Source organism: Crocuta crocuta, unplaced genomic scaffold (assembly GCF_008692635.1).
Source record: "Crocuta crocuta isolate KB4526 unplaced genomic scaffold, BGI_CrCroc_1.0 scaffold30, whole genome shotgun sequence".
NCBI lineage: Eukaryota > Metazoa > Chordata > Mammalia > Carnivora > Hyaenidae > Crocuta > Crocuta crocuta.
The window spans coordinates 12456965-12484902 of record NW_027528345.1 but is presented as its reverse complement, the minus strand read 5'-3'; the positions used below and the strand labels follow the sequence as shown (position 1 = coordinate 12484902).

At 40.2% G+C, this 27938-nt stretch overlaps 1 pseudogene; it reads left to right on the top strand.

The window, feature by feature from the left end:
- Window positions 1–25977, top strand: part of LOC144222977 (keratin, type II cytoskeletal 6A-like) — a 26378-nt pseudogene extending 401 nt beyond the window's left edge.
- The last annotated feature ends 1961 nt before the right edge of the window (window positions 25978–27938 follow it).

The following is a 27938-nucleotide window of genomic DNA, read 5'->3' as shown; positions in this document are numbered from 1 at the left end:
TAATATAGAATGTCTTAAAAATCTATCAATAGGAGAAATACTTGTGTTGGGAAATGAAATATAGTATTTTATATTGCTGGTGATATCTGGTGCACATGGCAAGCTGGGAAGTCGATATATGTCGATATATAACCATCCTCTAACAGGCTAAATGCTTGAATGTGATGTTCTTGCTACAGTTGAATTATACACTGTGTTCAGGGATGAGTCTGCTCCTACCCTGGAAAAGATATATAATCAGTGCTAAAGGAGGCACTGATCTGGTCACCTGTGTTGGCTGATATCAGCCTGTCCCTGTGTGCACAGCTCTGAGGACAGAGGAGGACCCAACAGAGGGTGGCTCAAGGGAGACTGACCACAGGACAGAGAAGGCAGCCTGCTGGGCTCCCAACAAAAACCCAGATCCTCCTTCTCTCTGGCCACAGTGTCCTTCCAGCCACTTAAGCAAGGAGCTGCTTCTTCCCTGGAGCAGAGCTTTCCCCTTTCCTGATGCTCTGAGCACCAACAAGCTTGTGAATAATACTTCTGCTACTGTTGCCCTTCTTGTTTCCACGGCTCTGTGTGGCTTCTAGGTAGAAGTGCAAACTCTACCTGTGGCTTCCAGGTCTTTACTACTATGACACAAACTTGCAGTGCTGGTATCATTTTCTTTCATTCCTGTCCCCTCCACCACACACACAGCTGCACCTTTGTTTCAGTTCTTGAAGATTCTCCTGCGTTCCTGAACTCATCAAGCTCCATGATACTTCCATTATAATAATGGTATTCAACTTCATTGAGAACTTCTATGCAGGCACTGTGCTAATGCCTCTACGTTTTTTCATATAACCCTCACAACACTGTGAAGTAGGTACTATGTTCACCCCCAGGTTATAGCTGAAAAATGAATCATTTTCAAAAAGACACATAGGAACCTAGTTATGAACCTGAGCACTCTGTCTCCAGAGCTCATGCTCTTTTTTTAAAAATATTTATTCATTTTTGAGAGAGAGACAGAGGCAAAGCGCAGAGGGGCAGAGGGAGACACACAGAATCTGAGGCAGGCTCCAGGCTCTGAGCTGTCAGCACAGAACTTGACACAGGGCTCAAACTCAGGAACCATGAGATCATAACCTGAGCCAAAGTCGGATGCTTAAACGACTGGAACACCTAGGCACCCCTAGAGCCCATGCTCCTAACCAGAGGTTGACAAACTTTTTCTTTTAAGGGTCAAATAGTAGATCTTTTAAGTTTTGCAAGCCATACATTCTCAGTGGCAACTACACCATTGCAGTATGAAAACAGCTATAGATATAAATATTGGGCAAATTGCATGCTGCTCCTACCTGACTTGCCAACCCTTCCTACCCCTCCTGGCATCATCTATGCCAAACCCAAAGCCTCTATCCCAAGAGAGTAAAGCAGAGCATAACACTGTGCCATGGGAAGGAACACATCTTTCCCAGAACTGGGTGGAAGCACATTTCTTGGTCAGCCATTGTGCAACCAGGGTGGAGAGAAGGGAGCTACTTCCATCATCTTGAGAAGGTATCTCTTTCCTGACAGATGCTCAGATAGCACCTTTTTTGATATCGTGCACCCCAAAACACTGGGCAGATGGGACATTTATAAGATAGTGCCAGGAGCTTAGGCCTGAGCTCAGGTCATCTCAATGTGGGAGTTCCTCTTTCCTCTGCTGGTTGCTATTTCACCATGTTTCTCACAGAATGGCAGCAATCACTCTCACTGCTCCTTGTGCTCAGTGCTAACTGTGTGGATCTCATTCCTCTTCAGACCAAACACCACACTAATGTCACAGACTTCTTTCCCTCTGAGGTGTGCAGCAAGTTCAGATTTCAAGCGTTGAAATTAGAGATATAAATTTGGAACTTACTTGTGACATCATCACACATGTAAGGGCACATTTGTATGATTCACTGTTTCCATATGCCCCTCAACTTTCTGTACACACCCCATTAAGGAGTCTACTTCTTGGTTCCTAAGAAATGTCAAAGTCTGTTAGAATCAAAATTCAATGAATTCCTGAGTGATTTTTGTCCTACTCACTTTCAATTCCTTAAGTTAAGCTTTAAGCGAACATTCCAAAATAGGAGAGAAAAAGTGTCTATGGATTCCAGTTGGAGAGAAAATTTTGCATAATAATCTGATCAGTGGAAGAGCAAGCACTGGGGAGAGGGGTGCAGAGGTCAGGCCTCTAGGCAGAGAGGCCTTTGGTGATGTCTCCTGTCCTCTCAGGAAACTGCCANTAGAATCAAAATTCAATGAATTCCTGAGTGATTTTTGTCCTACTCACTTTCAATTCCTTAAGTTAAGCTTTAAGCGAACATTCCAAAATAGGAGAGAAAAAGTGTCTATGGATTCCAGTTGGAGAGAAAATTTTGCATAATAATCTGATCAGTGGAAGAGCAAGCACTGGGGAGAGGGGTGCAGAGGTCAGGCCTCTAGGCAGAGAGGATTCCAGTTTCCTCTCAGGAAACTGCCGATTGGGCAGCTTATCATCAGGACAGAGAGAAAATGCTAATCTGAGAGTGTAAAAACTCAACTCTCCAATTCCTTTGCCTTTCCAAGGGGGTTATGTCCCCAACACAGTCCCCATTTCCATGCCCTGGCCACCAGGAGGAACAGTCAGAAACTCCAGAGGGACAGGTAGAAACATGGTGAAAAAACACTGCAGGCCACTTCTTGCTCAGGCCTTTGGGCAAATGCCTATAAGAACTCAGACAGTCCCAACCTGATGGGAAGGGTGGTGCTGGTAGAGGAGAAAACCTGTGTGGGAAGGGGGCACACAGAGGAGTGTCTGAGTAAGCATAAGGAAGGGACAATTATCACAGATCAGCTCCCTGTCTCCTTTGTTTGAGAACATGACTAACTCATGACTTCAGTGAATTCATTCTCAGCCTTATTGTGTTGGGATCATCAAGGCTGGAAGGCAGGAGAATTTCTCCATGACTAAAGGAAGCCAAAGAAGCAATCTTCATATTTCATACCTTTAAGAGGCTGGGAGTGATCTCACTATTTGTAAAGATCAGNTCCTGGAACAACAGAACAAGGTCCTGGACACCAAGTGGACTCTGCTCCAGGAGCAGGGCACCAAGACTGTGAGGCAGAACCTGGAGCCCTTGTTTGAGCAGTACATCAACAACCTCAGGAGACAGCTGGACAGCATCCTGGGGGAGAGGAGCCGCCTGGACACAGAGCTCAGGGGCATGCAGGACATGGTAGAAGACTTCAAGAACAAGTGAGTGCAAGGACAGAAAGGGCTTCCTTTCCCTGAAGCGCACACATCAAGACTATTGGGTGACTAGGTCAAGATGTGGGCCTGATTCCATAACAAAACATGTTAATGGAAATGAAAAACAAAATTATTACCTATAACAAGCTGCCAAAACCAAAATGTCCATAGAGGTGAATAGGAGAGAAAAGATATACACAAATAGAGATCACAAAAATATCATTTTTGTGGCTCACTACCAGGAAAATTCAATTTGGATATAGCTGTTTAAAGGAAAGTTGGGATCCCAGAAGACCTTTTCTGTATCACCTTTGCCTCTGGCTCAATTATGTCTTACCCTGTTCTGAGTCTAGATACGAAGNGTCCATTTCGTCCAACTCTGCTGGTATTTGGTCCAGTATAGGGTCTCCCACCCACGTCTCATGGAGGGTGGTTTTAAAATGGCACAAGTGTTTTCACGTANGTGAAGTGGAAGTACACTTCTAGAAATGTATCTTAAGAAAATGATACAAATGCAGGATGGTATATGGACATGGATGGGAATTCCAATAATCTTCACAACATGGAAAACTTGAAAGCAGTAGATCTGGACAAATTGAGGATCTACAAACTCGGGCACAAATCTTTGATGCTGATCTCTTAAAGTTTGAAAACCAAACAAAAATGGAATCTCCCTAATCCTTACCTCATAGGCCTCTTACAGAGACTCAAAGAAGTCAAGTCTTGTTGCTCTGATGGGATGATCTGCATGTCCTGTAGGTGTGCCCTGGCCTGCTTTGAATTCTAGTAATGGTTAAGGGAAAACTCAGGATACAGTGCAAGGATGGTCTGTTATCTTGGCCAGTGACGAAGGCCAGTCACTGTTTCCAGTCCCTATTTTCCCCATGCCCCTAACCCCACCTCTCAGCACAAGAGAAATTCTCATGGATTGGCTAAGTTACAAAGATGTTTCTGGATCCTGCTACATCAGCACCCTACTGTGTTCACCTCAACTATTCCTGCAAGGGAGAGGGGCAACTTTTCATTTTGGCACTGACTAAACTTCCTGCACATAATTTTTTTAACACCAGATACATGACTATTGGTTTCCAAAATCTAATCCCACTCACCACACATACTCATATTCCCATGTGGAATAATGGAAAGTAAAATAATTGACAAAGCAATTTATCTAGGGCATAACAATATATAAAAAGGAGGCTAAAGGGGTGCCTGGGTGGCTCATTCAGTTAAACGTCAGACATTTTGTTTCACCTCAGATCATGATCGTGGTTAGATGAGTTTAAGCTCAGCATCGAGTTATACACCATCAGCAAAGAGCTTGCTTGGGATTCTCTGTCTCCCTCTCTTTCTGCTCCATCCCACTAGTATTATTTCTGTCTCTCTCAAAATAAATAAACTTAAAATTTTTAAATTTTATACTAAAAAACAGCATATGTATATATGGATTTAAATTAAAATCTTATGATGCATGTACATCAAAACTATAATCAAGAAAAACTACAACTCACTCTATACTTACAAATTTGATAATTTAGATGAAATGGACCAAAATAGAAAAATACAAAACTACTAAATCTTACACTAGGAGAGATAATCAGAATAGCTCTGAATCTATTAAAGAAATCAAATGAATAATATATAACCCCCCAAAAAAGAAAGCATGAGTTAGAGGCATCTGGGTGGCTCAGTTGGTTAAGTGCCAGACTTCAGTTCATGTCATGATCTCACGGTTCATGGGTTCAAGCCCTGCATTGGGCTTTGTGCTGACAGCTCAGAGCCTGGAGTCTGCTTTGGATTCTGTGTCTCCCTCTCTCTCCATCCTTCCCCTGTTCATGCTCTGTCTCTCTCTCAGAAATAAATAAACATTNAAAAAAAAATAAATGGTTCACAACTAAAAAAAAAATAAAAAAAAATAAACATTTAAAAATTTTTCAAAAACAAAATAAAGCATGAGTCTTGGATATTTGCACTGGTTAATTCTACCAAACAATTACAAAAGAAATGATACCAATTTTTGACAATCTATTATAGAAAATAGAAGAAGAGAGAACACTTTCTAACTCATTTTATGAGGACAGCATTACTCTAATACCAAAACCAGATAGAGAAACTCTATACTCTCTTATGACCATGGATATGAAGGTGCTCAACAAGATATCAGCAAATTGAATCCTACGATGTACAAAAAGAGCTCACAATGAATGAGATTACTGCAGATACCAAAGCTGATTCAACATTCAAAGTCAATCAGTGTAATTCACCATATCATAAGGCTGAAGAAGAAAAACCATATGATTATATTAGTTAATGCAGAAAAAATTATATAATATAATCTAACATTCATTTATGATTAAAAAAAAAAAAACTCTCACCAAACAAGGATTAGATGAGAAGTTCCTCATCTTAGAAAAGAAATTTTAAAAAATCCTATAGAGGTCCCCGGGTGGCTCAGTCAGCTGTTTCTGACTTCTGCTCAGGTCATGGTCTCACAGTTGGTGAGTTAGAGCCTTGCATCAGGCTCTGTGATGACAGCTCAGAGCCTCGAACCTGCTTCAGATTCTGCATCTCCCTCTCTTTCTTCCCCTCTCCCCTCACTTATGCTTTCTCTCTCTCTCTCTCTCTCTCTCTCTCTCTCTCTCTCTTTCTCTCTCTCTAAAAAATAAATAAACATTTTTTAAAAGGTGGGGGGTAGGGGAAGGATCAAGAACTTTGTTTGACTTTTCTGAATGAATTTAATACTAGGGTACCTAAAGAGTAAACATGAGGACTCCTTCTTTATAGATGAGTCCTGACTAACAAATACAGATGCATGATGATAAAATCGGAAAGGTGCCATTTTGCAACCCGTAATGAAATAATGAGTCTAGGAAGTGCTCAATGAATATTAGAATCTTAGATGAAATTTTATTGTATACCTTTCAGTGGAGGGATGGGGCTGAACCACAAAAGTCCCCTGATCAGTCTTAACATCACTAAGAATTAGATAACTAGTATTACATTCCTTGTGATATAATGCAATCAGGAGTACAGAGCACAGCCAGAACTCTTCTTGCCCAAGACAATGGAGGTAAGTCTAGTCAACTTAATACAGCCTCTAATACACAGAAAAACCAGAGATAGAAGAAGTTATATGATGCTGACAAGAAATAAAGAGCCAAAGCCCAGAGGAAGACATTCTATGGAAACAATAAGGTTTTTTTAAAACACAGTGACACAGAAAAGGAAGTACTTTGTTATCAAATAAAAGAACCTTAAGAGACATAGTGTTAAATGTGATACGTGAACCTAGTTAGGATGTTGTTTCAAGCAAACCAGGATAAAAACAAATCTCAGAGATGATCAGAGAAATTCAAATACAAGTAGGTATTAGATATCATTTTAAAAAATGGTGGCTTAGAAAAGCTATATTAGTATTACTCGGTTGGATTAAAAAGCCATTATTGCTTGGATACGCCAGGAAATATTTACAAGTGAAATGACTTGCTGTCTGGGTTTCCTTTAAGTCACTTCAACAAGAATAGTAGAGGATTTAGATATGAAAAGTAGGGGGATTAGATGAAACAATCATGAGAAAATGTTAATAATTGTTTAATCTGGGTGATTGGTACATGGTGGTTTATATGCTAGTCTCTGTAATTGTATCCTCTTGAAATGTTGAATGATATAAATTTTGTTTAAGGAATTAAGTAAATTGTCACACCAAGGAGAGCATTTAATTGAGGATTACATTTCTACTGACAGTAAATGTGATATCTTCTAGAAAGCTTGCAGGTGACTCCCACCGGGGCTCTAGGGTAGAGAGGCCCTGAGAATAAGGACATCTGCTCTGAATAAAATTGTTTTCATTAAGTGTGAGAGAAGAAAAAAAATAATATTTCTAATTTATTAGCTTGATATTTTAGCTTGTATGATATTTTAAATAAAATATGTGAATGGGAGGCTCTTGAATTTAATTGTACAGACAAATGGGAGGCACTTCCTCCCTCTTAAATACCTAAAAACAAGAAGAACAAGAAACATAAATGTAAATTCCACCTTAAACCACCAAAATGAAAACATTTTAAATCCCCCTCCCCCCCACAAAAAAAAGGTAGGAGCACCTGGGTGGCTCAGTCAGTTGAGCATCTGATTTCCGCTCAGGCTATGATATGGTTTGTGGGTTTGAATTCCACACGGGTCTTGCTGAAGCCCAGAGCCCACTTAGGATCCTCTCTCCCCCTCTCTCTCTGCCCCTCCTCCATTGCACTCTCTCAAAGTATAAAAACCTTAAAAAAAATAGAAGAATATTCTCACAGACATAGAGAAACGTAAGACAGTTGCTAAGAAACTCAGAGAGAAGATGCCCACAGCTGCAGATCTCAGTGAAGAACACTTAACAAACCAAGAAATCTGAACCAAATAACACAGGAACCGCGAAGGAACACCAAACAGCGCCAACACGGGTTTTCTTAGTGCCAGGCACTGTTGACTCACTGCACTGCTGCTAAGTCCCTGTAAAGGATGCTTCATCAGGTGCACATCCAAGAATCTCTTGTTTGCAACAATCAGAACTGAGTGTGTGGGCTCGGGGCAGGCCTCATTTGTCATGAAGTTTCACAAAGCTGTGAAGGCTGTGCTGAATAAGGAATTGGCCTGGGCCTATTGACAGCATTTTGTTGATGAAGCAAAGAAAAAGGGACAGAATTATGAGCCACTCTGCACTGACCTTTGCTGGCTTGTCAGAATTAAAGCTTAAAGGAATTATTCACACAGCCCTGTGTCATAATGAGAAATCCTATTAGCCTGGATATAGCCTGGCCCCCCTCCCCGAATACCTCCACAAATAGCAGGGCCAGAAGGGGCTTGCTTCATTCAGAGATGAGCACTGGTCAGAAAGGAACCATTCCAAGGGTGCCTGGGTGGCTCAGTCGGTTAAGTGCCCGACTTCAGCTCAGGTCACGATCTCACAGTTTATGGGTTCCAGCCCCATGTCGGGCTCTGTGCTGACAGCTTATAAGCCTGGAACCTGCTTCAGATTCTGTGTCTCCCTCTCCCTGTCTCTGCTCCTCCCTTCCTTTCCTCTCTCTCTCTCAAAAATAAATACTCATTTAAAAAATAAAAAAGAGAGAAAGAAACCATTCCAGGACCACAATAGTTATCTTCCATTAAATAAAAAGAGAACAGGAAGAACAAAAGGCATGTGAAAATCACTCAAAAGAAAAAATTTCCAATAATGTATTTCCCAAAATTCAATGAAATCGACACCATGATAAAATAAGAGAACAAATGGGGCAATGGAATGAGACGATAAAGGAGAAAATGGACTTGATGTGCTCAGAAAAGAAGCAAAGAAACAAGACAAAGCCACACTAGAAATGAAGGCCATGCTGAAAGCAGACAGGGAGGTGAAGGCATTACTGAATGGGCAGTAATAGACATGGAAGGGGAGGCAGACAGAGGGGGAGAAGACCACACAGATATGAAACAGCCATCACTGAGCTTAAAGGAAGACAGAAAAAAACAAAATAAATACAACACAGGCATAACTGAAAAGAGAATATAAGGCTGGTTTTTATATAAAGATAAACATGCATAAAATATGTACTTTTTAACAATATGGGCACCCTCTGTACATATACACACTCCCAGTATTTCTGTCCATCTCTCTCTTTCTCTCTCTCTGTCTTTCTGTCACACACACACACACACACACACACACACACACACACACACACCACATACCCAAAGAAAAACACAGTAACCAAATGACGTGCCTACAAAGATACACAGGAACTGAGAGCACTGCAGCCTCCATATACAGGAATTGGTTGCCTGGGGAGTGGCCATGAACATGTATTTTGTTCCTTGAACATACAATATCCCTGCAATTTTTAAACATTTAAGCAAGTGTGTAAGTAACAATACTCAGTATATAAATAGGCAGTCTACAACATTTACATCTGGAATGTTTAAATACATAGCCCATTAAGTTTCTAGTTCTACCTATCGCTTTACAAGATATACAAAGGACACAGTAAGATGTTAAATGCAGCACCATAAATATACAATTAGAAAAATCCAAGGAATGAAACACTGCACCTGACAAATAACCCAGTGTCTTTAATAAATTGCAAGGAAAAAATGGAGGATTTATTGACTTAAAAGATTTAAAAAACAATTTACTTAAAAGACATTACACCCACATACAGCACGGATAGAGCTTATTTGGATCCTTATTTGGACAACCAAAATTTAAAAACTAAACAACACCAACAGGAATATTTAAAAATGGAATAGATGCTTGTTGATATTTGAAAATGGAATAGAAATTTGTTGATATTTTGAAAATATATAAATTCTTAAGATAAGATAATGGTATTTCGTTTATATTTTTGAGCCTTCCAGACATAAGTATGAAATTATATACAAAAGAGACAATATGATCTCTGACATTTGTTTTCAAATAATTTACAGTTGTTAAGGAATAGGACAGGAATATGGAAGCTCTCATATGGTCAGGAGATAATTACATTCATAAAGCTGGGTGATAAGAATATAGAGACCTATTATGTAGTTATGTTATTCCTTTATGTGGGTGAAATGTTACATAAAAGCAAAAAAAAGTCATATTTAACTTTTATAATAATGAAAAGGAATGAGAATGTTACCATGAAGGCATATGCGCTAGATAATTTCAGTCTCCTATCTCTGCTGGATACAACACAGGTGCAGAGGAGAGCACTTCACATTCTGATACACAAGCATAACATGCGATCCTTTGTTTGAGGCGGTGACTAACTCCTGGCTCAGTGAATTGAGAATAGTCTCATTGTATTGAGATCAAGTCAAAGCTGGAAGACAGGAGATATTTTCCCTGACTAAAGGAAGCCAAAAATGCAATCTTCGTTATTTCATAACTTNACTTCAAGAACAAGTGAGTGCAAGGACAGAAAGGGCTTCCTTTCCCTGAAGCACACCCATCAAGACAATTGGGTGACTAGTTCAGGATGTGTGTCTGATTCCATAGCAAAACATGATCATAGAAATGAAATTCAGAATTGTTGCCTTCAAAGACCCCTCCCCCCAAAAAAAAAGAACATGGATGAGGATAGAGAGAAAAAACAATTTAGGGACCACAAAAAATCATTTTTGTGGTTCAATGACAGGAAGCTCATTTGGGGTATATCTCTTTCATGGGAAGTTGGGATCCCAGGAAACTTTTTCTGTATCATCTTTGCCACTGGCTCANAAAATCATACAAATGCAGGATGGTATATGGACATGGATGGGAATTCCAATAATCTTCACAACATGAAAAATTTGAAAACACTAGATCTGGACAAATTGAGGATCTACAAACTCAGGCACAAATCTTAGATGCTGATCTCTTAAAGTTTGAAAACCAAACAAAAATAGAATCTCCCTAATCCTTACCTCATAGGCCTCTTACAGAGACTCAAAGAAGTCAAGTCTTCTTGCTCTGATGGGATGATCTTGCATGTCCTGTAGGTGTGCCCTGGCCTGCTTTGATTTCTAGTAATGGTTAAGGGAAAACTCAGGATACAGGGCAAGGATGGTCTGTTATCTTGGCCAGTGACGAAGGCCAGTCACTGTTTCCAGTCCCTATTTTCCCCATGCCCCTAACCCCACCTCTCAGCACAAGAGAAATTCTCATGGATTGGCTAAGTTACAAAGATGTTTCTGGATCCTGCTACATCAGTACCCTGCTGTGTTCACCTCTAACCGTTCCTGAAAGGAACAGTGTCTACCTTCCCTTTTGGCACTAACTTTCTGCACAGAATTTATTTTACACCAAATATGTGATCCCAGGTCATGGATGTGAAGGGCACCAATATATCTTAAATGGAATCCAACAGTGGATAAAAAGAGTTCTACAGCACAAACAATGAGATTTATTGCAGATAAGCGAGGCTGATTCAACATTCAAAATCAATCAGTGTAATCCACCATGTCAAATGGCTAAAGAAGAAGAATCATATGATTATATTAGTTATTGCAGAAAGAAATTATATAGCATAATCCAATATCCATTCATGATTTTTAAAAAAACTCAGCAAACAATGAATGGACAAATTCCTCGTATTTGAAAAGAGTATTTTTCACAATTCTTGTAGCTAACATCACAGTTACTGATGAGAGACTGGAGCCTTCACTCCTTTTTTTTTTTAAAGCTTATTTTTTTTTAGAGAAAGTAGAGAAAGAAAGAGAGAGAGAGCATAAGCAAGTGAGGGGCATAGAGAGAGGAAGACACAGAATCCAAAGCAGGCTCTGAGGCTCTGAGCTGTCAGCACAGAGTCTGACATGGGGCTCGAACTCATGAAGCCTGAGATCATGATCTGAGCTGAAATCGAAAACTTAACCAACTGGGCCTCAGGTGCCCCTGAGCCCTTTAGTTCTGAGGTGGAGAATAAGATAAGCATGTGTTATCTCCCCACATTTATTCAACAGTGTGCTGGAAGCTCTAAGTAGTGCAATAAGATGAGAAAAAGAAATTTAAGTTATACAGATTAGAAGTGAAGAAATAAAGCTGTCTTTATTCTCAGAGGGCACGATAGTCATGTGGAAAATCTGAAAACCTCCTGGAATAAACAAGCCAATATAGCAAAGTTGTAGTACACAAGATTACTACTTAAAAAGTCACTTTTTTATTTATATTTTTATTTTTTTGTTTTTTTAATATTATTTATTGTCAAATTGGCTTACATACAATACCCAGTGCTCATTCCAACCCTCTTCAGTGCCCATCACCCATTTTCCCCTCTCGCCCACCTGCCCATCCACCCTCAGTTTGTTCTGTATTGAAGAATTTCTTACGGTTTGCTTCCCTCCTTCTCTGTTTATAACTATCTTTTCCCCTTCCCTTCCCTCATGGTCTTCTGTTAAGTTCCTCAAGATCCACATATGAATGAAAACATGGTAATTGTCTTTCTCTGACTGGCTTATTTCACTCAACATAATACCTTCTAGTTGCATCCACATTGCTGCAAATGGCATGATTTCATTTTTTCTCATTGCCAAGTAGTATCTCATTTTATATATAAATCACATCTTCTTTATTTATTTTTTTTTACAAATAGTTTATTGTCAAATTGGTTTCCATATAACACCCAGTGCTCATCCCTAAGTGCCCTCCTCCATGCCCATCTCCCCCCTCCCCCCCAACATCCATTAGTCCTCAGTTTGTTTCTCAACATTCAAGAGTCTCTCATGGTTTGCCTCTCTCCTTTTCCCCCACCATTTCCTCCCTTCTTCTCCCCCACGGTCCTCTGTTAAGTTCCTCCTAATCCTCCTATACGTGCAAACATATGGTATTTGTCCTTCTCTGCCTGACGTATTTCACTCAGCATAACACCCTCAAGGTCCATCCATGTTGCTACACATGGCCAGATTTCATTCTTTCTCATTGCCATGTAGTATTCCACCACATCTTCTTTATCCATTCTTCACTTGATGGACATTTAGGCTCTTTCCATAATTTGGCTACTGTAGAAAGTGCTGCTATAAACATTGGGGTACATGTGCCCCTACGCATCAGCACTCCTGTATCCCTTGGGTAAATTCCTAGTAGTGCTATTGCTGGGTCATAGGATAGTTCTATTTTTAACTTTTTGAGGAACCTCCACACTGTTTTCCAGAGCAGCCACACTAGTTTGCATTCCCACCAATAGTGCCAGAGGGTTCCTGTTTCTCCACATCCTCGCCAGCATCTTTAGTTTCCTGATTTGCTCATTTTAGCCACTCTGACCAGAGTGAGGTGCCACTCTGACTGGAGTGAGGTGGTATCTCAATGTGGCTTTGATTTGTATTTCCTTGACGATGAGTATTTTTTGATGTGTCTATTTGCCATCTGGATGTCTTCTTTGGAAAAGTATCTCTTCATGTCTTCTGCCCATTTCTTCACTGGATTATATTTTTTTTTCAGGTGTTGAGTTTGGTAAGTTCTTTATAGGTTTTGGATACTAGTTTTTTATCAGATATGTCATTTTCAAATATATTTTCCCTGAAATCTTAAAAAGTATCATTTATAGTAGTACCAAAATATTAAATATACTTAGGCATCAAACTAATAAAATGTGAAGAGAATCTATGTGTGGAAAATTTTAAAATATTGATATTGATTAAAGAAATCAAAAGTGTAAGTATGTGAATAGATATTGCATATTCATGATTAGAATATTTGGTATTATTAAGATGTCAGTTCTTCTCATTTTGCCTTATAGATTCAATACAATCTCAACTGAAACTTTAACAAGCTCTTTTGTAGGTTATCAACAAGTTGATTCCCAAGTTTATAGGCAAAAGACTTTTGCAAGGTTAAATAAGTGAAGCACAGAAGAACTTTTGTCTTGTATGATACTGCAATGGTATAGCCATGACACTCTTAATTTGTCAAATCTCACAGAATTTTGTAGCACAAGAGTGAACCTTAATACATAAAATTAAAAAGGAATAATTTATGAGATTGTGGAATCCCAAGATGGAATGTAGAATTTAAAAAAAAATGACTGTATTACAAATGCATGGAACAACTTCATGGAAAAGGATGGGGGAAAAAAAGGCTGACCTAAGTAACTTTGGAAATGAGTGGAATCTGTAAGACTAAAGGCAAGAGGGGCTCTACATAAACACTGTAGTTGATAAGGTTGATTCCCACAGAGGTATGGTGTAATAATTGGGAAACCACTATACACATATACGCTGATTGAAAAATTGCGTAAATGGGTACCCTCCTACACTGNTAAAAAAAAAAGAAAAGAAAAATTGCGTAAATGGATGGCAGATGGTTGGGGCCAGGTTTGTCATTGTAGGTGCAAGTTTACATAGAAGCAAAGGAAAACATTAAAATGGTCCTTGTGGTAATGAATTGGAACTGCAGACATTAACATGAGCTTATGGTTAGTTTACTATAGATACAGATGGTTTTACATATGGTCACATTTAAAAATACATGTACATACAAAGAAGTGCTAGAATATATACATCAGTTTTTTGCTCTACCATCTAAGAGCACCTAGAAACAATGACACCCCAGGAGCAGTGAGCACATCTAGCACCCAGATTTTGGTTTCTAATACTGTGACCCAATATTAGTGTGAAGGTTAATTGTATGTGTCAACTTGCCTAGGCTACAAGGTGCTTAGTATTTGGGCAAAAATTATTCTGTATTTCTGTCAGGACTTCAGATGAGATTAACATTTACATTGGTCCTTTGTGTAAAGTAGATTGTCCTACATATTGTGGGTGGGCCTCACCCAATCCATGGAAGACCTGCAGAGAACAAAAGTCTGACCCTCCCCTAAATAAGCAATTTTCTTGCTTTGATGGCCTTCAAACTGGGACGTTGGCACTTCCTGGCTCTGCAACAGCCTGGCTGCCCTCAGACTTGAACTGGAAGACCAGCTGTGCAGATTTGGGACTTGCCAGTCTCCATAATCACACAAGTCAATGGTTTAAAATAAATTTTGTATATATATATATATATATACAAAATTTATATATATATATATATATACATGAAAACAAAGGTCACATATATATATGGTTATTATAAATATTTATACTTATTACAAGGAATTTTTATGTATTAGAAGATTTATCATAAGTAATTGGATCATGTGATTATATCTTATACATAAAACATATATTTATTTACAATAGAGTTATGATATATAATTATTGTATATATATGCTATTATATATAATGTATATATCATAAATCTATAGCATGTTTATATATATATGGATATATATGTGTATATATCCATATGTTCATTGTAAAACCCCAACTAATACCATTAGGAATGAAGAAGTCTTCCTGGAGAAAGGACTGATTCTAGGACTGGGGTGTGAAATATACAAGATAACCCTACAGCATCTTTCGGGACCAAAAATTTAGGAAATAATCAAAAAGCTCACTGAAAGAGTTCCAGCGGTCAAACTGGAACAATTTGTGCCAGATAGATAGGAAGGAAGGAAGGAAGGAAGGAAGGAAGGAAGGAAGGAAGGAAGGAAGGAAGGAAAGAAGGAAGGAAGGAAGGAGGGAAGGAAGGAAGGAAGGAAGAAAGCAGGGAGAGAGGAAGGAAAAGAGGGAGGAAGGAAGGGAAGGAGACTGGATCATAATGTAAAATATAAAATAAATATTCATGAGCCCATACTTATATGAATAAATGATTAAATTAATGAGGAAAGATAGACTACTCTCATGGAGAAGAATTCCCAATTATTTTCCTTCATGGTCCACCCTCCAGCAGGTAATGAATAACTCCCCCCCTACCACGTGGAGGCTGTGCATAATGACTTTGTTCCAAAGAGTATGAGTGAAAAGGGGTAAAAGAATAACTTTACAATAACTTTCCAAAAATCTGACAAATACTTCCTCAGCCAGGTGATCAAGGTTAACATCAATAGGGATAAGTTTTATCAATAGCTCGATACGATGTGATGAGAATGGCTTGTCACCTCTGTGGTCTTCCTCTAAAAATCCCATAGCTCCAGTCCCATCATGAGACAAAAACACATCTGGACATCTACAAAATATCAGTCCACTGCTTCTTGAAACTTTCAAGGTCATCAAAACAAGGAAAACCTGACAAACAGTCTCAGGAAACAGGAGTGAAGGAGACATAATGACTAAATGTAATGTAGTATCTTGGATGAGAGCCTAGAACAGAAAATTTAAAAAAAAAATTGGTAAAAGCTAAAGAAATCCAATAAAGTACAAACTGATAATAATATATTCATATTCGTGTCTTCATTGTGACAGATGTACCATACTAATATGAGGTATTAATACGAGAGAAATTGGGTGTGTGAGGTCTACAGGACCTCTCTGTACTACCTTCAGAAACTGTTTGTAAATCTAAACTTATTCTGAAATGAAAAGTTCATGACAAAAAAAGTTTATGTATGGGGCTCAAAGTGACACCTATATTTTTAACTAATACCAAATTTGTAAACAAAATTATGAAACAACTAAGGAAGAGGAAAAGAGATGGAGACAGAGAGGAATAAATGAAGGACATATGCTAAAACAATAGTATTGGTTATCTCAAGTTGGTATAAACCTAAATAACTTGTATTTCAAGTTGTGCAGTTTCTCAAAAATTACCTGAAAACAAGAACAAGACACATAAAAGTAAACTCCACCTTCAACCACCAAAATGAAAAGATCTAAAATCCCTTAAAAAAAAAAAAAAGAAAAAAAAGGAGCACCTGGGTGGCTCAGTCAGTTGAGCATCTGATTTCCGCTAAGGTCATGATATGGTTTGTGAGTTTGAGTCCCACACAGGTCTTGCTGAAGCGCAGAGCCCACTTTGAATATTCTGTTCCCTGCTCTCTCTGCCTCTCCGCAACATGCATTCTCTCCAAATATGTAAACCTTTAAAAACTGGAATATTCTCACAGACATAGAGAAACGTAAGACAGTTGCTAAGAAACTCAGAGAGAAGATGCCCACAGCTGCAGATCTCAGTGAAGAACACTTAACAAACCAAGAAATCTGAACCAAATAACACAGGAACCGCGAAGGAACACCAAACAGCGCCAACACGGGTTTTCTTAGTGCCAGGCACTGTTGACTCACTGCACTGCTGCTAAGTCCCTGTAAAGGATGCTTCATCAGGTGCACATCCAAGAATCTCTTGTTTGCAACAATCAGAACTGAGTGTGTGGGCTCGGGGCAGGCCTCATTTGTCATGAAGTTTCACAAAGCTGTGAAGGCTGTGCTGAATAAGGAATTGGCCTGGGCCTATTGACAGCATTTTGTTGATGAAGCAAAGAAAAAGGGACAGAATTATGAGCCACTCTGCACTGACCTTTGCTGGCTTGTCAGAATTAAAGCTTAAAGGAATTATTCACACAGCCCTGTGTCATAATGAGAAATCCTATTAGCCTGGATATGGCCCCGACCCCCCTCCCCGAATACCTCCTGCAAATGGCAGGGCCAGAAGGGGCTTGCTTCATTCAGAGATGAGCACTGGTCAGAAAGGAACCATTCTAGGGACGCCTGGGTGGCTCAGTCGGTTAAGTGCCCAACTTCAGCTCAGGTCATGATCTCACAGTTCATGGGTTCCAGCCCCGTGTTAGGCTCTGTGCTGACAGCTCCTGAGCCTGGAGCCTGTTTCAAATTCTCTGCTTCAGTTCTGTGCTTCAGATTCTGTGTCTCCCTCTCTTTCTCTCTGCTCTTCCCCTGCTGGTATTCTCTATCTCTCTCTCTCAAAAATAAATAAATACACATTAAAAAAAGAAAGAAAGAAAGAAATGAAGAAACCATTCCAGAACCCACAATAGGTACCTTCCATTAAATAACACAGGGAACAGGATAAACAAGAGGGATTGAGAAACACTCAACAGAAAAAATTTCCAATAATATATTTCCCAAAATTCAATGAAATAGATGCCATGCAAAATAAGAGAACAAATGGGGCAATGGAATGAGACAATAAAGGAGAAAATGGACTTGATGTTCAGAAAAACCAAATAAATAAGACAAAGAAACACTAGAAATGAAGGCCATGCTGAAAGCAGACAGGGAGGTGAAGGCATTACTGAATGGGCAGTAATAGACATGGAAGGGGAGGCAGACAGAGGGGGAGAAGACCACACAGATATGAAACAGCCATCACTGAGCTTAAAGGAAGACAGAAAAAAACACAAAATAAATACAACACAGGCATAACTGAAAAGAGAATATAAGGCTGGTTTTTATATAAAGATAAATATGCATAAAATATGTACTTTTTAACAATATGGGCACCCTCTGTACATATACACACCCCCCAATATCTCTTTCCATCTGTCTCCTCATTCATACACACACACACACACACAAACACACACACACACCACATACCTCAGGAAAAACACAGAAACACCCAAATGACGTGCCTACAAAGACACACAGGAACTGAGAGCACGGAAGCCTCCATATATAGGAATTGGCTGCCTGGGGAGTAGCCTTGAACATGTATTTTGTTCCTTGAACATACAATATCCCTGCAATTTTTAAACATTTAAGCAAGTGTGTAAGTAATAATACTCAATATGTAAATAGGCAGTCTACTACATCTACATCTGGAATGTTTAAATACATAGCCCATTAAGCTTCTAGTTCTACCTATCATTTTACAAGATATACAAAGGACACAGTAAGATGTTAAATGAGGCACCAGGAATATACAATTAGAAAAATCAAAGGAATGAAACACTACACCTGACAAATAACCCAGTGTCTTTAATAAATAAATTGTAAGGAAAAAATGAAGGAGGATTTAGTGACTTAAAAGATTTAGAAGATTATCTAAAAGACATCTCATGCACATATAACACACATAGAGCTTATTTGGATCCTTATTTGGACAACCAAAATATAAAAAATAAATAACACCAATAGGAATATTTGAAAATTGAATACATACATTTTTTTATTTTTAATTTTTTATTTTTAAAAATTGTTTATTGTCAAGTTGGTTTCCATATAACATACTTGTTGATGTAAATGAATATATAAATTTTTATTATGTGAAAATTGTATATTGGTTATATTTTTGAGCCTCTCATTCAGACATAAGTATGAAATTATATACAAAAGAGACAATATGATCTCTGACATTTGTTTTCAAATAATTTACAGTTATTAAGGAATAAGACAGAAATATGGAAGCTCTCATATGGTCAGAAGATAATGACTTTTACAAAGCTGGGTGATAAGAATATAGGGACCTAGTATGTAGTTATGTTATTCCTATATGTGGGTGAAATTTTACATAAAAACAAAAGAAGTCATATTTAACTTTTGTAATAAAGAAAAGGAATAAAAATGTTACTATGAAGGCATATGCGCTAGATTATTTCAGTCTCCTATCTCTGCTGGGTACAACACAGGTGCAGAGGAGAGCACTTCACGTTCTGATACACAAGCATAACATGCAGATCCTTTGTTTGAGGCGGTGACTAACTCCTAGCTCAGTGAACTGAGAATAGTATGATTATGCTGAGATCAAGTCAAAGCTGGAAGACAGGAGATATTTTTCCTGACTAAAGGAAGCCAAAAATGAAATTTTCATATTTCAGAATCTCTCTAATAATCCAGATGTGACATCACTGTTTGTAAAGCCCAACCCTTCTTAATCTGAAATCTCACCATCAGGACAGAGCCCAGCCTATTTTCACCATATACAAATTTTTGCCAGGAGATTCATCTCACAGATCTGCTCCTCTCAGCTCTACCCTCCAGCCTTTCATACTTTCTTCAGCCTTCCTCTCTTCAGGAATCACGTCTAGCAAATCTACCATGAGGAGCCAAAGCATCAGCCACCGTGGCTTCAGCGCCAGCTCAGCCAGAGTCACAGGGGTCTGCCACTCTGGCTTCAAATGGTTTCGATGGTGCAGCTGGTGGTGGCTTTGGGCTCGGTGGTGGAGCTGGCTTTGCTGGTGGCTATGGGGGCTCTGGCTTCCCTGTCAAGAGGTCACCATCAACCAGAACTTCCTCATTCTTCTGAACCTGCAAATCAACCCCATCATCCAGCAGGTGAGGACTGAGGAGTGGGAGCAGATCAAGACCCTCAACAACAAGTTCGCCTCCTTCATCGACAAGGTGAGCCAGGAAGACCTGCCTGCAATGGGATTTCAGGTCCTCAGTCTAGACAACCAATGAATGTCCTACCGGGATGAGATTCAGGAGGGAGGGAGAAGAGGACTCAGAGGAGCTCTCCCTTGGGATGCCAGATGGGCTTCATGTTGACAACAGGCAGAAGTGATGGGAATCACTTAAGATCACTGGGTCTCTAAAATGTCCTTCACCCAGCCAGGGAAGAATACTTAATTTATGAGAGCAATGAAGCAAAATAGAAGGCAATGAGAGAATAGAATCTGTTAGCTTTAGCTTCTGAACATTCTAAGAAGATTACATAGTAATTCCAGTGGAAATCTGCTCTAGGGCTCTGTGCATGAGGAAAGGGGTAAAAGAAAAGAAAAGGATTTCTGGCTGGATTAGAAAAAAAAAGACTCAGAAACATTTATATATCACAGAAATGCTAAATATATAGAACCAGAGCATGACCATTAGGGCATTTGTTATACAGGAAAATCATGCACTAAATCAGAAGTTAATGGAATCCAATCATTAACTTAATTGGATTAAACCATTAATTTCTGTACATTTAACAATCATTTAACTCAGGTACAATTTAAAAAAATAACTTTGTGCAGTGTAACAGGGAAATAATATTTTTAAATAGATTATTGTCAAGTTGGTTTATATATAATACCCAGTGCTCATCCCAACAAGTGCCCTCCCCCATGCCCATCACCCCCCTTCCCCTCTCCCCCACCCCCATCAGTCCTCAGTTTGTTCTCAGCATTCAAGAATCTCTCATGGTTTGCCTCCCTTCCTCTCCCAACTATTTTTCCCCTTNAAGTGTCTGTTCATGTCTTCTGCCCATTTCTTCACTGGATTGTTTGTTTTTGAGGTGTGGAGTTTGGTGAGTTCCTTATAGATTTTGGATACCAGCCCTTTATCTGATATGTCATTTGCAACTATCTTTTCCCATTCTGACAGTTGCCTATTAGTTTTATGGATTGTTTCCTTTGCCATGTAGAAGCGTTTTATCTTGATGAGGTCCCAGTAGTTCATTTTTGCTCTTGATTCCCTTGCCTTTGGGGATCTTTCAAGTAAGAAATTGCTGTGGTTGAGGTCAAGGAGGTTTTTTCTTGCTTTCTCTTTTAGGGTTTTGATGGTTTCCTGTCTCACATTCAGCTCCTTTATCTGTTTTGAGTTTATTTTTTGTGTGTGGTGTGAGAAAATGATCTAGTTTCATTCTTCTGCATGTTGTTGTCCAGTTCTCCCAGCACCATCTGTTGAAGAGGGTGTCTTTTTTCCATTGGATACTCTTTCCCCCCTTGTCAAAGATTAGTTGGTNTCTTGATGAGGTCCCAGTAGTTCATTTTTGCTCTTGATTCCCTTGCCTTTGGGGATCTTTCAAGTAAGAAATTGCTGTGGTTGAGGTCAAGGAGGTTTTTTCTTGCTTTCTCTTTTAGGGTTTTGATGGTNCCTTTCCTGATTGGGTGTTGCAAGGGTGGTTACTCCTGCCTTGGGCAATGGGCAATGTGTAACTACCTGATAGTTTCGGGGAAGCTGAAACTCGGGCCTTCTAGTTTAGAGGGGAAACTTAAAGCCTGTCATGGAGTCAGTTTGGTTTAGACGGTTAGACTTGTGGCCTTACATAACCAGGGATGCAGAAGGGCATTATATAATAATTACAGGGTCTATCCATCAGAAAGAGCTAACAATTATAAATGTCTACGCACTGAATATGGGAGTACCTAAATACATAAAACAATTAATCACAAANTCCAAAAACATGAAGGTTAAAGAACACCCTACTAAAGAACGAATGGGCCAATCAGGCAATTAAAGAAGAAATTTAAAAATATATGGAAACAAATGAAAATGAAAATACATCAATCCAAAATCTATGGGATGCGACAAAGGCAGTCCTAAGAGGACATTGCACTCCAGGCCTATTTCAAGAAATTAGAAAAAGCACAAGTACAAAATCTAACAATGCACCTAAAGGAACTAGAGGGAGAGCAACAGAGGCACCCCAAACCCAGTAGAAGAGAAATAATAAAAATCAGGGCAGAAATAAACTATATAAAAAACAAAAAAAAAATTGAACAGATCAACNAGAAGGAACCTACTTAAACATCATCAAAGCCATCTATGAGAAGCCTTTAGCTAACATCATCCTCAAAGGGGAAAAACTGAGAGCTTTCCCCCTGAGATCAGGAACACGACAGGGATGTCCACTCTCACCACTGTTGTTTAACAGAGTGCTGGAAGTCCTAGCATCAGCCATCAGACAACTAAAGGAAATAAAAGGCATCAGAATCGGTGAAGAAGAAGCCAAACTTTCACCTTTCGCAGACTATATGATACTCTACATAGAAAACCTGACAGACTCCATGGGAAATAATATTTTTAAAGTTTATTTGTTTATTTATTTATTCTGAGGTCAGGGTGAGAGAGGAAGAGAGGGGCAGATGATGGAAAGACAGAAAGCCCAGAGCACAACAGAGGCTCAATCTCAAAACAGGGCGATCATGACCTGAGCCAAATCACAAGTCAGACAGTTAACTGATTAAGCCATGCAGGCACCTGGAGAAATACTATTTTTAATTAGATATATGGTTGTGCTTTTCAATAGAAAAAGGAGAAATGTTGAAAGTCACTGATATGCTGTATAGCTTAGTCAGTGAGAAGATGTCATAGGTCCCTGGAAGAATTACACACTAGGGCTGCTGGGGTGGGAAGGAAGCAGGTTTAGGGGTGCAACACTGTCAGCCTGACCCTCTGTACATGCTCCCTAATAACCCAGGACCTGGGTGACTAACTAGATGTGCCTGGGCACCTGACAAATTACATCTCTTTCACCCTTGCTTTCTCTGCAAATAATCATCTTGTGTCTTCCAGGTGCTGTTCCTGAAACAACAGAACAAGGTCCTGAACACCAAGTGGACTCTGCTCCAGGAGCAGGGCCCCAAGACTGTGAGGCAGAATCTGGAGCCTTGGTTTGAGCAGTACATCAACAAACTCAGGATGCATGCAGGACATGTTGGAGGACGATAAGGAAAGTGAGTAAAGGAGAGAAAGGAACTCAGTTCTCAAAAATCTTCAAGATTATTGGGTGACTAGGCCAATATGTGGGCATGATTCCAAGGCAAAACATGTCCTTTGAAATGAAATCACAATTATTGCCTAAAACAAACTCAAAAGAAAGAAGAGCCATAAACGTAGATGGGGGGAGAAAACAATTTAGGGACCACAAAAAAATCATTTTTGTGGCTCACTTGTAGGAAGCTGATTTGGGGTTTATCTCTTCCATGGGAAGTTGGGATCCCAGGATACTTTTTCTGTATCATCTTTGCCACTGGCTTGATTATGTCTTACCCTGTTCTGAGTCTAGATATGAAAATGAAATCAACAAGTGCACAGCAGCAGAGAATTAATTTTTGACTCTGAAGAAGGTGAGCTGATGAAGAGCAGGGATGCATGTCCCTATGTTGAAAGAGAGGACTCTTGGTCCATGTACACATCCAAGAGGGGAGCAGATAGGGAGACTATAAGGTGTTCAGACTGGAAAGGAATGCTCAGCTGACTCCAAGTTGTTGGCTTCTTCCCCAGGATGTGAATGCTGCTTACGTGAATAATCATGATCTGCAAACCAATGTGGAGGCTCTGATAGAGGAGATCAACTTCACCAGAGCCTTGTATGAAGCAGTAAGCATTCCCACTTCCCTTTTATTTACTTTGATAGGACTCTGCCAAGGGTGAAAGATGTCGGGGTTGGATACCTCTGTAAATGACACAGGAAAAGATGATATGATGATCTTATGTTCTGCAGGAACTGGCTCAGATGCAAACGCACATCTCAGATACTTCGGTGGTCTTGTCCATGGGCAACAACTGTAACCTGGACCTGGACAGCATCATCGCTGAAGTCAAAGCACAATATGAGGAAATCTCTCAGAACAGCCAGGCTGAGGGTGAATCCTGGTACCAGAGCAAAGTGAGTCTTGAGTTGAGAAGTGTTCAGGGATGCCTGTGTCACTTCCTTGAAAACCAGCAAGGCTACAGACTTTGCTGGAGAAATCTACTGCCAGGATGCTGATGACAGAAATGTACCCTGTACTCCTAGAGAAGGCATTTACAGAATTTATGTCCAATTTAAGTTAAGTCAAAGAACCCAGGTGCAGGAGGGTAGCTACGTAGATAAGGACTTACTGATTCTTGCTTTTGTCTTCACCTGATTCTGGCTCATTCAGAAACATAATACACAACATTGCTAGTCCTCAAATGAACTAGGGAGTCAGCAGTCCCATGAAAAGAGGGTCTGTGATCAGTGTACACTATCCAGTCATCTTGACACATCAACTTTCCCTAAAATCCCTCGGGGAGAGGCCAGTAGCTCCAGGTATATTAAATGCCAGATTGAAAAGTCAGGTCACTGTTAATATGGGAAAGCCCATATGCACCATCTTCTCTCCCTCTGGAATCCAGTATGAGGAGCTGCAAGTCACCACAGGCAGACACGGGAATGATCTGCGCAACACGAAACAAGAGATTGTTGAGGTCAACCGCATGATCCAGAGGCTGAGATCCGAGATCGACCATGTCAAGAAGCAGGTACAGTGGGGGGCTCTGGAGAACAAAAGCATCACTTCTTCACTCAACCACCAGGCAGCCATCAGCCACCATTTGGGAAATGCTGGGAATTGAGGGAAGAGCAGGGAGAGAGGTGCATGTGGCTGCCATCCTCAGTGAGTCCCCACAGGTTAGGACAGATGGGTGCCAACCCTCCAGGATGACACCATCACATGACCGGAACAATCCCAACTAGTCAGACTGTGAAAAGATCATTTAGGGGCTTTTGAAAGAGATTACTTAAGGAGAATGATTGGTCTTGGAATATGAGAAATAGAGTGGGGAAAGAAAAGTGGAGGCCCAGACAGGAGCAAGATTGTTCCAAATCTGCTCAAGTTTCCATTGAAAAGAAAGGCAAGCAATGACCCAGGATGAAAATCAGTATTGCCCAAGCATATTGGAAGCCCTTAGGATTGAGGGACATACGATCTCAGCAGCTAGAAATCAAACTCATACCTTAGGTGAGTGAGGATATTGGTAATTTTGTATAAATTAGTAGGGCATACAGAAGACATCATCAGAAAAGGTTCTGGTCTGGCTTTGGAGACAACACTCAAAACAAACAAGTGGGTCCATTTCGTCCAACTCTGCTGGTATTTGGTCCAGTATAGGGTCTCCCACCACACCTCTTGGAGGGTGGTTTTAAAATGGCACAAGTGTTTTCATGTGGCTCTCAGACTAGATAAGTTGTGCACAACAGAAAAAGACTGGAAAAAAAAAAGTGGTAGAAGTCCCTTTGTATGGTATCTGGGCTCTGGAAGTGTTCCTCACTAAAAAGAAGTGCGGCTAGTGTCCTGGAGGACTACATTACAAGTTCCTACTGCCTGTCTTCCTGTTCTAGTGTGCCAACCTGCAGTCCGCCATTGCTGATGCTGAGCAGCGTGGGGAGATGGCCCTCAAGGATGCCAAGAACAAGCTGGCTGATCTGGAGGATGCCCTGCAGAAGGCTAAACAGGACATGGCCCGGCTGCTGAAGGAGTACCAGGAGCTGATGAATGTCAAGCTGGCCCTGGATGTGGAGATTGCCACCTACAGGAAGCTGCTGGAGGGCGAGGAGTGCAGGTGGGTCACTCACACAAGCTCTTCAAACATCTAGATGCATGTCCATGATGTCTGGCCATGAGCACAAGTGGAAGGCACTCTATTTATGGCCACAATCATGACTCTCAGAGAACCCTCTAAAAGGCAGTTTCCCCATGGGTTATCCTCACATTGAGCCTTCCCACCCTGGTCCAGTGGTAGCTGTCTGAGGTCTCATGGTCCCTGTGTTTTCTCCCTTCCTAGACTGAATGGGGAAGGTGTTGGACAAGTCAACATCTGTAAGTATCTTGCTTGCCTCCCTCCCTTGCCCTTAGCTCTTCTGAGTAGACTCAGGCTGGCAGAATGAGCTCACTGTGTCTCATGTGTCCTTGTCCCCCTCCCCTTCACAGCTGTGGTGCAGTCCACCGTCTCTGGAGGCTATGGCAGCACCAGCAGTGTGGGCACTAGCTTAGGCTTGGATGGAGGCCTAATGCCCTCCAATGGCTTGTCTATATGCTAAATAATAAAATACAAGAAAAAATTCTACAAGAAAAACATTAGCTAATTCTGTTCTAATAATATTTTGCTAATTTGAATCCATGGCAGAGACATGCCCCCCTGGATCATGAATCAAGTTGCAGTCTAGCCTTAGTCCATGGTTATCTACAGGTGAGCAAAATGCTCTGGCTGCTGAATGTGTTGCTAGGCAAAAGTTTTGGAGCTGGGGGAAACTTTTGAATATAGTGACCTCCCCACCTTTCTTCTATTATGCAGCATGGTGAAAGAAGAGCTTAGGAACTGCCATATGCACAAAATCCCAAAACTTGACTGGAAAAGTTCCCAATGAGTCAGGCTCAGACTCTGGTTCTCCTTCCCCACGTGAGAAGTTCCATGACAGCAGTTACTACGCGCCTCCTTCACACCTTTGAGTAAAGTCCTAATGAGTCCCCAGTTCTATAGAGGCCAACTACATGCTAGCAGTCATTATTATCCCAGTCACCTATGCATGGACCATGCAGACAAAATAGACAACATACAGTTAAATTTTAATTTAACATAAACAACATAAAAAATTTAGTATGGGGAGCCTGAGTAGCTGAGTCGGCTGAGCATCTTACTCTCGATTTCAGCTCAGGTCATGCTCTCGTGGTTTATGAGATTGAGCCCTGCATCAGGCTCTGTGCTGACAGCATGGAGCCTACTTGGGATTCTTTCTCTCCTCTCTCTCTGCCCCTCCCCTGTTCATGTGCTCGCTCATGCTCTCTCTATCTCAAAATAAATAAAATAAACTTCAAAAAAGTTATAATTATGTCTCAAATATTTTTTTTAAATAATGTTTTATTTATTTCTAGGAGAGAGAGAGAGAGACAGCGTGAGCAGGGGAGGGTCAGAGAGAGAGGAAGTCACAGACTGAAACAGGCTCCAGTCTCTGAGCTGGCAGTCAGCACAGAGCCCGACGCAGGGCTCGAACCCACGAACCGCGGGATCATGACCTAAGTGAAAGTCGGACGCTTAACCGACTAAGCCACCCAGGCGCCCCAGATGTCTCAAATATTACATGGAACATACTTACACTAAAAAATTGTTTGTCATTTATTAAAATTCAAATTGAACTGCACATCATGTGCAGTTTTGCTAAATCTGATAACCTTACCTATGAAGTAGATCTGCCCTCATATTGAACTACAGACAAGGGTGATCACTGGTGGTTGGTTTGTTCTTCTGAATTTCTACTGTAAAGGGGCAGACAGTAGGCAAATACCAAACTTTAGGGCCTTCCCTCCACACACACCTCCATCTCAGGCTTGGGCTCCAGGCTACAGCTACCCACCTACCCCTATAATCAGATCAAGTAACTTTGGACCCCCCTGGGCTTTCTCGCAATTTTTGCAATTTTCATTGGTAGTTCTTAGTATTCATGTCTTCCATGTGTTTCTATAATATCTTGGCATTGATCCTGAAGGAGAGAGACAAACCAGGATCCACTGGTTGACCATCTTAGCAGGAACTTGAGTCATGAATTGTTTTTAAAGGACATTGTGTTTATTTATTATGTATGTGATTTATTAAAAGATATTAACATGGAGGGGCACCTGGATGGCTCAGTAGGCTATGCATCTGACTCTTGATTTTGGCTCAGGTCATGATCTCATGGTTCATGAGATCGAGCCCCACATCAGGCTCTGTGTTGACAGCACAGAGCCTGATTGGGGTTCTCTTTACCTCTCTGTGTGCCTCTCCCTCACTCTCTTTTTCTCTCAAAATAAATAAAACACATTTTAAAAAATATTAACATGGAAAAAAGGATGAAAGCAAATAAGTCAAAATAATGATAGTGATTGATTCTAAAAAGTAGGAATTTTGGCTATTTAACTTTTTGTACTTTACTGCTACATAAAGATAAACACCCTCATTCCCCCACACAAAAAATACCATTTTTATTACATGCTGAATTCAGTTCATTTTCTCTTCTGGTCTTTG